This window comes from Lithobates pipiens, unplaced genomic scaffold, assembly GCF_037356315.1.
Source record: "Lithobates pipiens isolate NorthernLeopardFrog02 unplaced genomic scaffold, aLitPip1_a1.2 Scaffold_28, whole genome shotgun sequence".
NCBI lineage: Eukaryota > Metazoa > Chordata > Amphibia > Anura > Ranidae > Lithobates > Lithobates pipiens.
Window position 1 is genome coordinate 186,094,608 of NW_027507789.1, and position 14,257 is coordinate 186,108,864.

At 43.7% G+C, this 14,257-nt stretch overlaps 1 long non-coding RNA gene across 1 annotated transcript in view; it reads left to right on the forward strand.

Moving 5' to 3' along the window:
• Positions 1-3,387: 3,387 nt before the first annotated feature.
• LOC143934931 (uncharacterized) overlaps positions 3,388-14,257 on the forward strand; it is a 164,329-nt gene continuing 153,459 nt past the window's right edge. The window contains exon 1 of the long non-coding RNA XR_013263436.1: positions 3,388-3,466. This is a non-coding gene — a long non-coding RNA (uncharacterized LOC143934931). The remainder of the gene's footprint in view (positions 3,467-14,257) is intronic.

A 14,257-nucleotide genomic window follows, 5' to 3' on the forward strand; every position in this document is an offset into this window, starting at 1 on the left:
CCACACTAGACCACTAGGGACGCCACCAGACCACCAGGGATGTCCAGCACCAGGTATGCCACCCTAGACCACCAGGGATGCCAGTCAGTGCCCACAATGGATGCCAATCAGTGCCCACAATGGGCATCACTGATTGGCATGCATTATTGTTTGGCACTGATTGGCATCCATCAGTACAAAACAAAACAATACAATGCCGCTTATCAGTGTCCATCTGTGCCACCTATCAGTGCCCATCGGTGCCAACTATCAGTGCCCATCCATGTCCATCTGTGCCACCTATCCATGCCCATTCATACCGCCTATCCATGCCAATCTGTGCCAGCTATCAGTGCCAATTTGTGCCACCTATCAGTGTCCATCCGTATCGCCCATCTGTGCCACCCATCAGTGCCACATATCAGTGCCCATCAATGCCACCTCATCAGTTCCACTTCATTGGTGCCAGCTCATCAGTGCCCACCAGTGCTGCCTTATCAGTGCCCGTAAGTGCAGCCCCATCAGTGCCCATCAATGAAGGGGGATAACGTACTTATTTACAAAGTTTTGAAACTGAAACAAAAAAACATATTTTTTTCAAAGGTTTCGGTCTTTTTTTATTTGTTTAGCAAAAAATAAAAACCGTAGAGGTGTTCAAATACCACCAAAAGAAAGCTCTATTTGTGGGGGAAAAAAATGATAAAAATTTCATTTGGGTACAGCGTAGCATGACCGCGCAATTGTCACTCAAAGTGCGACAGCGCTGAAAGCTCAAAATTGGTCTGGGCAGGAAGGTGTTTAACCACTTGTAGACCGGACCATTTTGCTGGTCAAAGACCAGACCACTTTTTGCGATTCGGCACTGTGTCGCTTTAACTGACAATTGCGCGGTCGTGCGACGTGGCTCCCAAACAAAATTGACGTCCTTTTTTTCCCACAAATAGAGCTTTCTTTTGGTGGTATTTGATCACCCCTGCGGTTTTTATTTTTTGCGCTATAAACAAAAATAGAGCGACAATTTTGAAAAAAACTCATTATTTTTTACTTTTTGTTATAATAAATATCCCCCAAAAATATATAAAAAAACATTTTTTTCCCTCAGTTTAGGCCGATACGTATTCTTCTACATATTTTTGGTAAAAAAATCGCAATAAGCGATTATTGATTGGTTTGCGCAAAAGTTATAGCGTTTACAAAATAGGGATAGTTTTATAGCATTTTTATTAATAATTTTTTATTATTTTTTTTTACTAGTAATGGCGGCGATCAGCGATTTTTATTGTGACTGTGACATTGTGGGGGACCCATCGGACATTTTTGACACATTTTTGGGACCATTGTCATTTATACAGTAATCACTGCTATAGGCAGTGAAGGGGTTAACCAGTGGGTGGCAGTGTAGGGGTTAAGTGTTCCTAGGGGTGTGTTACTAACTGTGGGGGGGTTGGGCTTTCATTTAGTGAACACTGATCTCTGCTCCAATCACATGGAGCAGAGATCAGCGTCACTAGTTGCTAGGCAGAATGGAGAAATGCTGTTTACACGGCATTTCCTCCATTCGGCCGCTCCGTGAGACGATCGCGGGGATGCCCACGGGGATCGAGTCTGCGGGTCCCGCGACCGGACTCACGGGGGTCCCGACCAGCGTGGGAGCGCGCCGGCGGCGCTCTCCCGATGGCAGGGCGGCATTGAATATTGGATGTACCTGTACGCCAATATGCCTGCCCGTGCCATGCTGTCGACGTACATCGTCGTGCGCTGGTCGGGAAGTGGTTAAGTGACCTGTATTGAAGTGGTTATTGAAAAATACACAACATGAATAGAACAGTACAGAAAAATTAAATATCATGTTTATTGATACATGATGTGCAGTGAGCCCTTGTGTATTGTGTATATTGATACACAAGGGCTCAATGCACATTATGTATCAATATACATGATTTTTTATTTTTCTGTACTGTTCTATTCATGTTGTGTATTTTTCAATAAATCGTGTTTATTTTCATACTACTTCATTGTTTCTTATGTCTTCAAAGTCCGACCTAAGTTTACTGTTATAGTACACCTTTTTTTTGTGTATTCCCTCAATTTACGGATGTGAGTGCGCTTCTTTTCTGTTTATTCATGCTGTACCAGTCCAATAAAGCAGCTAAAGTACAGATGACCACGGATGCTTGATTTCAATTGAATGAAAGGCTATGTTCTTTATCAATAAACAAAATAATAATAATGAAAACATTTTATAAGAAATAGGGACTTTAAGGAAAACAAGGTCTGATAGGGCCCAATGATTCCATCCCTAGGGACTTTAAATGATAACACGGCCTGGTAAGGTCGTGAGTATCCATCCCAATTACATTAACCATCAAGGAGGGGAAATAATTTACAAGGGGGGGGGGAGGGTGGGACTTTAAATGCAGCACATGGAAGCAAAACAATAAAAGGGCGAATGTGAAGAAGTTTTATTGATACATCCATCTAGATATACAAAAATACATAATAATAATGCAAATAAATATAAATAAATAAATACAAAATAAAAATGCCAGATAACATACAAATAATGATACATATGGTGATAAATCCATTAAAAATACACTACAATTAAGTGCATTTATAATATAAAATAAGCAAGACAATATAAAAATAAATATAAAAATTCATATGATGCAAACAATAAAGCTTTTCCTCATTCGTCTCTAAGGACATGGTATATAACAATACTTTAAAGGTAAAATCCGCAGGACCTATGACCTCACTAAAACTGAAGGGGGAGTAAAAATTCTATATTGACCTAGAGGTCTTAATGCAATTTGGTAAATACATAGAAACCGGTAGCTCTACGCGTTTCGTGACTTAGCCGCCACTCATCAGGAGCGAGCATATATGGGATCTAGGAAAAAAGATTTTTTATATGAAAATAGAAAAATTAATTAAATATATATCAAAAATAAATAAATAAATTATATATATAAATGACTAGAGAAGCAAGGTTGCTTCCATGTGCTGCATTTAAAGTCCCACCCTCCCCCCCCCCCTTGTAAATTATTTCCCCTCCTTGATGGTTAAAATAATAATAATCTCATGTTCCTTTTGCAGTGAAGCCCAACCCCAATTTTAATGACTTGTGAAGAGTGCATAGTTTCCTCCATGCCAGGCAGGGACACAGCTGAATAAATTAGGAACCTGTGTTAAAAAAAAAAAAAAAAACACTAATTATCTCACCTGTGGGTCTGTGAAGAGATCTAAAATACATGGACTGAGGACACATTGAGAACCAGAGTTCAGTAATCACCAACCTGTACAGTTCAGTAATTTGTCCCTGCTGAAACCAGCTGTATACAATCTACGGCCAACTGTATAGTGTGGAATGTATAGTTGATGGGTTTATTATAACTAAGAGAACATGGTGAGCAGTTCCCCTTCCACCACCTGGATTCTGTTTACATGACCCACACTCTGTGCTATCCTCCAATTTGCTTGCAATGTAAGTTATTTTGTTTATCTACCCTTTTCCTTTTTTTATTTATTTTCTTTTTTATTATTCTTTTTAGCTTTTTTTTTTTTTTTGTGTTGCTAAATATATGGAAAAATAACAAGGGTGTCCAAATTACGTTAAACTTCCAAACATGTTTTAAAACTTCTGTATTACATGGTATACTTTACAGAACTGCTAATCAATTGTTTCCCCAAACTTAAAAAAAAATGTGGTTGCTGTTTACTATGACTTGGATAATTGTGCAAAAGGATAGAGTATGTGTACTTTAAGAAAAATGTGTATACATTCTTTGAAATGTTTGTATTTTTCTGTGTTTATGGTTTCTAAGAATTTTCAGCATGTATTGTAGACTCTTCCAATGCTGTTGTTTGCTGATGTTTGAAATAATAGATCCCATTGTGTCATTTTCCAAAAATGCATCTGTCGGGTGAACCAGGGTTGTGGTTTGCGAAAAATCTTGATTTGCTTGTGTATGCAGATATGTCTGTCCTGTGGCAGGTCATGCAACTAGGGAATAAACATGATGTGTATGGGTCTATGCAGGCCAATTTTTAGCTTTCAGTGCTGTTGTACTTTGACAATTGCGCGGTCATGCTATACTGTACCAAATTACATTTTTATCATTTGATGGTATTTAATCACCTCTGGGATTTTTATTTTCTGCTAAACAAATTACAACACTTTGTAAACCAGTACGTTTTCTTCTTCACTGATGGGCACCAATGAGGTGGCACTTAAAGGGAGCATAGATGTATACTAATGGATAGTACTGGATAGTACTGATGGGCATCACTGATTGGCAGGCATCCATTGTGGGCACTGATTGTTATCCCTGGTGGCCATGAGTGGCATACCTGGTGGTGACTAGTGATGGGCATCAATCAGCACAGACACTAGCCAATATGGATATGGCTATCGCAAGGTAAAGAGTTTCCATCAGAGATTCTTTACCTAGATCGGTGTTGCGATGTGTTACTGTAACAACAATCGCCATGATGCGTGCCCCCGGGGGCGCGCATCGGCTTGTTATCCTGAAAGATGTCATATGACGTCCGGTCAGCATAACGCAACCGTTTGCTGACGTCATTCTGCTATATGGCGGGCGATAAGTGGTTAAAGTGTATATAGAACCCACACCTATTTTTACTAGTTTTGGCCAGAGTAGGGAATAATTAGGACTTCTGACAGGTTATTTTTATATTTTTTTTCCTCCTCTCCGCCCTGTTAACTTCCTGAACCAAGACACGAGGATGTAATTGAATGTCCCTACAAAGCAAAGCTATCCCCACGTAGGCACCATTCGCACAGACGTTCAGCCACGCTGCAAATCCCAGCGGAAAGAAAACGATTCCTGGTGTTGGAATTGACAGTTGCATGCGGATCGCTGTGTCCACTGAGCCTGTAGACTAAAATGTTAGCGACCACAACATTTCATACCTGTTCACACAGCCAGCGATCATCTGTGGGGATTACAGCTGGATGGACACAAAGCTGGCTGTGTGAACAGGCATGGTGGCCACAGCTGTCCATCCCAACAGCAGGAATCTACTGGACCTGGAATTTGCAGCGTGGCTAAACACCATAGCTCCCAACTGTCCCTGATTTGGCACAATGTCCCCCTTCCCCCCTCATTTGTCCCTCATTTTGACCTGATCTATATAGCTGAATATAAAATGCACTATTTATGTATTAAAAACCTTTCATCTAAATTGCTGCATTAGTAAATTTAAAAGAATAGAAGTGGTAAAAAAAAAAAAAAAAAAGTTAAACTTGTGGGTTTAACTAATCCCTCTTCCTTTCCCCTCCCTCCCTCTGTTTTTTTTTTTTTTTTGCCAACAAAGTGGTTTAATTATGCTGACTGGGACGTCATTTTAATGTCCACATCTCAGTAAAGAGCCTATGACGTAGGCTCTTTACCATGCGATCAGCTGTGTCCAATCATAGCTGGTGACATGGTAAACAGGAAGTGCCTATATCAGCTTTTCCTCTAATCGCAGGTAGAAGAGAGCCTATCGGCTGCTCTCCTAACGAGGGGAGGGGCGGCAGCTTCTGCGCTAATGAGCAGCACATTGATTATCAGTTCGGACCCACCAGGGGTGCCTCCCAGATTGAAATTTACTGACACGACACCCAAAACTTACTGGCAACGTTTTTATTGGTATTTCCAAAAGTTAGAAAAATTACAGTTGTAAGTGCAAATTTTCAGTATTTAGGCTACAAATAAGTATAATATGCAATTAGCAATGTGATTTAAGGTAGATATTAAGGCAAAAAGCATAGTTCTTATTTTATTCTCAAAATAGTAAGCAAGTGGCTCAGAGACAGGAAATGGACTCTTATGCCCTTTACACATGGTCGCACTTTCCGACGGAAAATGTGCGATCGGACTGTGTTGTTGGAAATTCCGATCGTGTGTGTGTGTGTGTGTGTGTGTGTGGGCTCCATCTGACTTTTTCAGTCGTAATTTCCGACACACAAAGTTTAAGAGCAGGATCTAAAATTACCCGACAACAGAATCCGATTTGTTTAAATTCCAAGCATGTGTAGACAATTCTGACGCACAAAGTGCCACGCATGCTCAGAATAAATTATGAGATGAAAGCTATTATCTACTGCCCTCTTTATAGTCCCGTTGTACGTCGCCTCGTTCTAAACGATCGGATTTTCCGACAACTTTGTGCGACCGTAAGTATGCAAGACAAGTTTGGGCCAAAATCCATTGGAAAAAATCAGACAGATTTTGTCGTCTGTCCGACCGTGTGTACAGGGCATTACAGTGTCGCTCACAGCAGTGTGCAGCAGCACAGATCACTGATACGTCCCCTCCTGAGTCACAGTGACAGTCTCTCTCCACACCAGGTGGTCCTTTCAGTTCCCTCCAGGCCAAACAGCACTGACAGAGCCCCACTCCCAGCTTGCCTTGCTCCTGTCCCACAGACCCGTACACGGGGCTCTGGTCGCTCGGCTTCCTTGCACCAAGACATCACACTACACATTCAGGTACTGCCTCCACCAGACCCGTCCCCCGCCGGTACCACCTGAACACACTGTATCAGGCAACGGAGGGGTTCTGGCTGGCTCCAGACCCAAGCTGCGCGTGCCCAGTTCCGAGCCAAGCGTCACAGCCATATATTTTTTACTGGCAACCTTTTCATTTACTGGCAGGAGAAAAGTGCCCATTTTTTACTGGCTGCCAGTAAAAATACTGATGGTTGGCAACACTGCCACCAGGTGTGCCCACCCATGACCACCAGGGATGCAAATCAGTGCCCATAAGTAATGCCGGCCAGTGCCTCCCTATTAGTGCCTGTCAGTGCAGCCTCATCAGTGGCCATCGGTGAAGGAGAAAACCGACTTGGTTACAAAATTTTACAACAAACAATGAGAATTTTATTTTTATTTTTATTTTTTTCATAATTTTCAGGCTTTTTTATTTGTTTAGCAAAAATAAAAACCCCAGAGGTGATCAAATACCACCAAAAGAAAGCTCTATTTGTGGGAACAAAATGATAAACATTTTGTTTGGGTACAGTGTAGCATGACCGCGCAATTGTCATTTAAAATGCGACAGCACTGAAAGCTGAAAATTGGCTTGGGCAAGAAGGGGGGGAAAATGCCCAGTATTGAAGTGGTTGGGGGGGCGTGGCAGAGGGTGTGTCCAATGCCTACATACTTTTTTTTGATAGGTGTCCCTCATTCCCATCTCAGAAAGTTGGGAGAACACCCATGCAAATGGTGCCTTAGAACAGTGGTCATCAACCCTGTCCTCGGGCCAGGTTTGCAGAATAACTGAAATACATCACAGGTGATATCATCATTTTGCTGCTCAGTGATTGCAGTATTCTAGTCTGCATCCCTCTGCATAAATTCATGTTTTTTTTTTGTGGGGGGGGGGGGTCTCTCTCTCTCTCCCCCTCCAGAGTACAATGCTGGCATGAATGGTAAAAGCTGGAATGTAGGAGGGTAAAAACCTAGCGTAAAAGAAAAAGCATAAGATCTTTCTTGCCTAGTTACTACATCCCAGGACTGTATTGTTAAATGTAATGTATTATGTTAAATGCAGGGCTTTTTTTTTTTCTCAGAGAATAGGTGCAGGAACTCCCCCCCCTTTTGGGAGTTACCCATTGTCTTTGCCCCTACCTACCTCTGAGCACCAGTCCTTGGTTCCACCCCCTACCCACCGCCCAGCACTGCCCCTTTTTAGAGAGTAAGTAAGTAATTTGTATGGAATTTGTTATTGATAACAAGAAAAGCAGTAACATAGACCCCCACAGCCAACAACAATAGACCCGCCAGCAACAACAGATCCCCCCCCCCCACAATAGTGAACCACCTATAACAAAATGCCACCCAACAATAGACTGCTCCCTCAACAGTAGATCCCTCCCAGCGACAACTGACCCACCCCAGCTAGAGTTGCCACCTCATCCCTTTAAACCCAAACACCGTTGAATTACACAGGTTCTGAGGCTAATTAAATGCAGATAAAACACCAAGTGAGTTTAATTACCACATTAATCAGCCACAGAACCTGTGTAATTAATATGTGTTTGGGTTTAAAGGGTTGAGGTGGCAACCATAACCCCAGCAACAATAGACCTCCCCAGCAGCAATCAACCCTTCTGCAGAAATAGATCCCCTCCAGAAACAATAGATCCATTAGCAGCCAGCATCAATAGACACTGTAGCACAAACCAGCATTCCTTGCCATTACATACATTCAGCGGTGGAGGTGTCGGAACTGCATTTCCCCTGCGTTCCCGCTTGAAAAAAAGCCCTGGTGAGTCTTTTTGGAAAAATAAGCAGAATTTGAAAAGTGATAAAAGTTTACTATAAGTATAATTAAAGAGTGATGCTACATAGTCATAGATTACATTTTATTTCGTATAGATTGCTACAGAAACGCTGCTTTGCCCACATTTATAAGTGAAATAAAATGTAAAATGTATCAAATTGGTCGCTGGGAAGTAAGTAGAAGTCGGCTTCCAATTATACTTACAGCCTTTAGAGAATGCACACGTCTTTGTAAGAGTTTGTTTATCACTACAGTAAATTTCAGAATTCATTGACACTTTGCTAAAGGCTAGACACACCTAAAGCATGCTGTATCTTGGATGTTTCGAATATTCAGCAATGTGTTGATGGATGCTGTCAACAGTGATCTTCACAAGTCTCAATGATCATGAAATCATTGTATTGTTTTGTCAGAATGTGTTAATGACTGCCAGAGCAAGCATGGGCAACCGCAGAACTTTTTTCAGGGGGGCAGCCATAGGGGGTGATATGAAGGGTCTTTCAAAAATGCCCCCTCACCGCTGTAATTCAGGTGCCCTGTGCCCGAAAAGGGTGTGGCGCCTGAATAGGGGGTGGCAGCGGCAGCCATAGATAGATAGATTCATGCATTGCATGAATCTATCTATAGATGAGAGAGGGGGCGGCGCCCGTGCGCCCTTAATGCACAGGCCGCCATTGTGTTCTGCCCACATTTTGATCTTGCTAAAAACAGCTATACAGTCTGTATAACTGTTTTCATCAAGATCAACATATGGCCACAACAGATGTATTGCAATACAAAAAGATGTACATTGCATTCTCTAGGCTATATAAATGATATGGGCATGGATTGGTCTGGTATGCCTGGCCTGAGTAGTAACGTCTAATACAAAGTGAAGAAAACATGAATTATCTCTGTATTTTAGTCATGATAATGACAAAATAATACACTAAAGAGATATCTTTCCAGCAAATTTAGCAATAAATCAAAATTTTCTTCCTCCTGGGAGTCCTGGCTACTACTAACTGCTTTTACCTGTGGTTCTTCTCAGTTCTTATGTTGCCTAGGCACAGGTAGCATATCACTGGCGACTCACACTTGAGTGGGCGGTGGCAGTGTCGGCCCGGATCTACATAGTGGCAGACTGCCAGCATATGACTCGGCTTGGCGGCTTGCACTTGAGTGGGCGGATCCATCTACAACAACACACCTACACAGGCAGACAATCAGTGATGAGGAGTGCGGAAAGGCCGAGCGGAGGACACAGGACAGTGTTGGGACAGAGCAGAGAACAGTGTAGTAGCAGCTACAGACCTATAAAAAAAGTGTGCGGCGGACATTTCAACACAACACACAGACACAATGCAACTGCAATCCAACACCTGATGATTCCGGGGGGGGGGGGGGCAATTGCCTCCCCTTGCCCCTATTTGCGTATGCCCATGAGAACAAGCACTATGTATTGTGGATTTACAAACCTACATTTGTACCGTTATCCATCAATACAAAATTGAAAGCAAGCATGGTGGATAGATTTATGACCTAACTGGCTAAACTCCTGAGGATTTTCGTAGAATGTTCTTCTATGTTTAGTGTGACATATAATGTTAAACTTTGCAAAATCTACACATTGTAGCGTGTTGAGCTGTGTTATATTGCAGCATGTTCCATTTTCATCATCAGCACATTGGTGTGAACTATTGACTTCAACTTGTCATTGCATTGAGTAAAGCCAACCACAAGTTGCAGGGGAGGGGGTGGGGGGGCGAGGGGAGTTGTCCCTGCTGGGAGAACACAATGATTATTGCTAGCGGGCTAGAGCCGCTGGCAATAATCGCATGTAAAATTCGACATGATGGTTGTACCCAATAGACATGGGCGCCGTCAACAAATTAGTTTTGTTTCGTTCTGTTACGGTTCATATTAGAATTCATTCATACTTCGTAATTCGTGTCCGAAATTAAATTTCAATGTACGAATCGTCGTTAGGTTCATTAACTTGTACGAACGTTCTTTACGATGAATTTAAAGGCAAAAATATATATACCTCAATATGACAGTCGATGCTGATGGAAGTTTGGTTTTTATGCGAAATTCCGTTGAATTTCCGATCCGAAATACGAATTTTCGTTAGATGCGTTCACTTTTTGGTCCAAATTTCGTTACAACGGAAACAACATGTGACTTTCTTGACCAATCTGAGGTTTTCTTCTGCTGCTGAGGCCCGATCATGTGACTTCCCTGTGGGTTAGTTAGTGTAGTGGAGCAGATCACACGATTATTTGTCTGTGCATCTGAGCGAATATCTTTGCAATCCTTAGTTTTTCATTGTTTATTTTAGTTTATATCTGTTGTAGTTTGCGAGTGTATCATCTGTTAGTGTTTTAGTTTCTGTTTTTTTGTTTTTTTTTTTGGGTTGGTTTTCTAACTTTTAGGAAAAATGAGCAGCAAACAAGGCCAAAAAAGCAGTAAGAGTGCTGCTGGGAGAGGGAGAGCTATGAGCTGTGTACATGAGCAGCAGGTGGGAAGTTCTGTCTCTGAGCTCAGCTCACCTCCCATAAAGCTGAGGCGAATGGGAGTGAAGACTGCTGGTGGTAAAGAGCCTGGCAAACAGACATTTGCACGTCGCCAGCTGTTGCAGGATTTACCTCCTAGAACCAGCAGCACAGTTCATAGCAAAAGTGACGCTACCACCTCTGCCACTGCTGCTGGTAGCATGCTGCCCATTGGTACCTTTTATGGAAGAGGGCAGGCCAAAGGGGTTCCCAGTGCACATACGTTTGTGCGGCCAAAGCTGGAGATCCTGGCCATGCAGCAGGAAACATGTCAGGAGGCACAGGCTCATGATGATGATGATGATGATGATGTCACCACCACCATTGCTGCCGGTGCCATCACCATCAGCACTACAGGGAGCTTGGCAGTGATCAGCAAGGAGACAGAGTTTACTGCTTCTAATGATCACTGTTCCCTTGGAAATGTGAAAGAGGGGGAAGCAGGCTTTCCTGACATTGTTGTAGACAAATTTAATTTCCAGCCCTCTGCCCATGTTGGCACCACCGACAGCCCAGAAAGTAACTCCCCTCAGTCCCCACTACGTTTCTCTCCTGAAAAGACCCCTGCTCACGTGCTTTCTAAGCCTCCAGCATCAGAATGGGCCAATGCAACCATTAGGCCTCAATCCATCACCGCACCCAAAATACTTGAGATGTTCAGGTCTCTTCCTCCTGCTCCTGCCGAACCTCAGAAAGAGAGTGTGACCACTGCAGTGGAAGGGAACCCATCAGGCAGTGTCATTGGTGGTGGCTGCCGTTGCAGCATTTGGCAGCATTTTAAAAGAATTGGTGTCGGTCAGAAGGCCAAATGCAATCACTGTGGCAGGGAAGTCAGCCGGGGGCCCTGACATCGGGCATCTCAGTAATGGTGGCATGAACCAGCACATGTGTATGCACCCCCATGCAGTGCTGTTAGGGGAGGTTTATTTTGGCCACTCCTCCAAACACCAAAAGGGGAACCAATAGTGGCACCACCACAGCCACCATAAGTGCCAGCACCACCAGCCAGTATAAGGCAGAAAAGAATGCTGTTACCATCCCACATCCAATCCATACCAGCCAGGCCACCCTGAAAGATTTTGGTGGCTTTCAGAGTAAGGGTATGTCTCGGGCGCAGGTACATAAAATAACATGCCTGATTGGCCAGCTCATTGCAGTTGGAGGAGCACCTTTCAACATGGTGGAAGCTGAGCCCTTCAAGCAATTGATGCAGGCTGTTGCACCACAGTACCGTGTGCCATCACGTAAGACCTTCAGCCAAACTGTGGTGCAAGCCTTATACAGGTCTTGTGTCGGGGTGCTCAAGGAGGAGATTGGAAGGGCAGGTGGACAGCACTGACCACTGACCTGTGGCGTGCGTGTAGTGCCCAGCATGCCTTCCTGTCCCTGACGGCACTTTGGTGGCAGGCCAAGGTGTCCCATGATGTAGTTCAAACATCTGGATCCTCGTCAGCAGTTGACAAACAGGGGCACCGTTCCTTCCTCCTGCACGCTGAGGTGCTTGATGAAAAGCGCAAAACATCCTGCAAACCCTGCAGAAAATGATGTTGCAGTGGTTTGGACAGGCAGACAGCAACTACTGGATTGGCTATGTTGGCTATGTTGTCACTGATGGAGGCAGCAAGATGGTCAAGGCTGTAAGGGATGGCAGCTTTGTGGGTGTGCGCTGCTCAGCCCACCTTCTCCACCAGGTGGTAACTGACAGTTTTCGGTTGGTGGAGACCATTTCTGGCAGCGATGGAAGGCTGTCCAAAGTGGTGGACTCTTGTCGGAAGATGGATGGCCACTTCCATCGGAGTGTGAGGCACAGCCACCTCCTCAATGTGGAACAGAGGAAGGCAGGCCAGTTCCAGAACACTGCCTAAAACAGGATGTGGGGACTAGGTGGAATTCAACCCTAGCAATGCTGGAACGCATCCTTGAGCAGCAGAAGGCTCTCCATGCCATGGCATGTGATCATAACATTGGCATAGAGAGAACTTTAGGCAGGGAGGACTGGGCCATAATTGGGCAGATTGTGGCAGCCCTCAAACCTTTCCTCTCTGTCACAGAACACCTAAGCCGCGAAGATGCCAGCATTGGTCATGTGCTCCCACTCTTCAACCACCTTCAGAGCAAATTGGAGCGGTTCAAGTCGGCTGAGGAACCTTTGCCTGGTGGTGGCCCTCAACCTGATGTGTTGGCTCTGCTAAACACATTTCTGGTGGAGTTGAGCAGGTGCACGCAGACCGCCTCTTGCTGGAGTTGGGCAGGAGTTGACCACCTCTTGCCCAGAACTGATGCTGGCTGCCATGTATGACCCTCGCATCAAGGGCAAAATGGCTGTGCAGTGTAGTGCTCTGACAACATGGCGGGGCAGACTAATTGACAGGGTGCGTCAGAGGGAAAGGCAGATGTTAAGGCTGGGAGAGGAGGAAGAAGATATTGAAGACCCCCCTCTCCCATCCATCATCTAGTGAAGTGAGCAGAGCTCCTGCCAGCGGAGCATCTTCTGTATTGGCACTTGACACCCTAATGGGAACCTCCAGCATAGTGCGCCCCTAGAAACCCATATCCACAAAGGAGGTTGTCATGTCCTATTTGTCAGCTCCACCAGTGTACCCTGTAGTGGTTCTACAGGTACTCCAGGTAACACATGGACTAGCCAAGGGTTAATACTGCAAGACACTCTTCGAGACCCCCCCCCAGTACTGGGAGACACTTTCAATAAACAGAATACTACAACAGAGTTAGTTCAAAGAAAATGTACGATATGTATTTGGGTGGAGACAGCTTATAAACAAAATATCTTCTCCAATCGTAATGGGGGGGAAAAGGGGTGTGTTAGTGGGAGGATATATGAATATCATTAATAATAAAACAGTTCATTACCATAATGTTATACACGCCTATAATGTAAATAACCTTTGAGACATAGCTGTCACAAGGTTACCAGGATGAAAATACCATCTGGTGATGACTAATACTTGGTTTCCCATCCCGAGCCTGTGTACCCCAAAAAGAGGAAGGCGTGAGATGCCACATCTTATTTATACATTATAGAATGCTCACAAAATACTTATGCAAGCAAGTTTATGCATGCTCTTGTGACCTATAGCTACACCCTAAAAGTGAAGAATAAAACTTCAGAATAAGTTCTCAAAACTAAATTAAAAGCGTATTGCTCTATAGCCAGAACAAGATGGAGTCACTATTGTTCAGTCATATCACTACAATCCCCTCTTTAAGTCATGAAATCAAATCATGAAGATGACTTGTCTCTTCTCATTGTGACATATTCATCCTGGTGACCATAGTAAAAGCTAAGACACATTCTTTTAGCTGCAGCTGGGTCGGGAGGTCGAGTACCTCAGGAAATCATGCACATAATAAACTTGAAACGGTCATATAAAAGTAATACCATAAGCAAAATCAGTACAACAAACATAGCAATATCCCTAATCCAGGAGA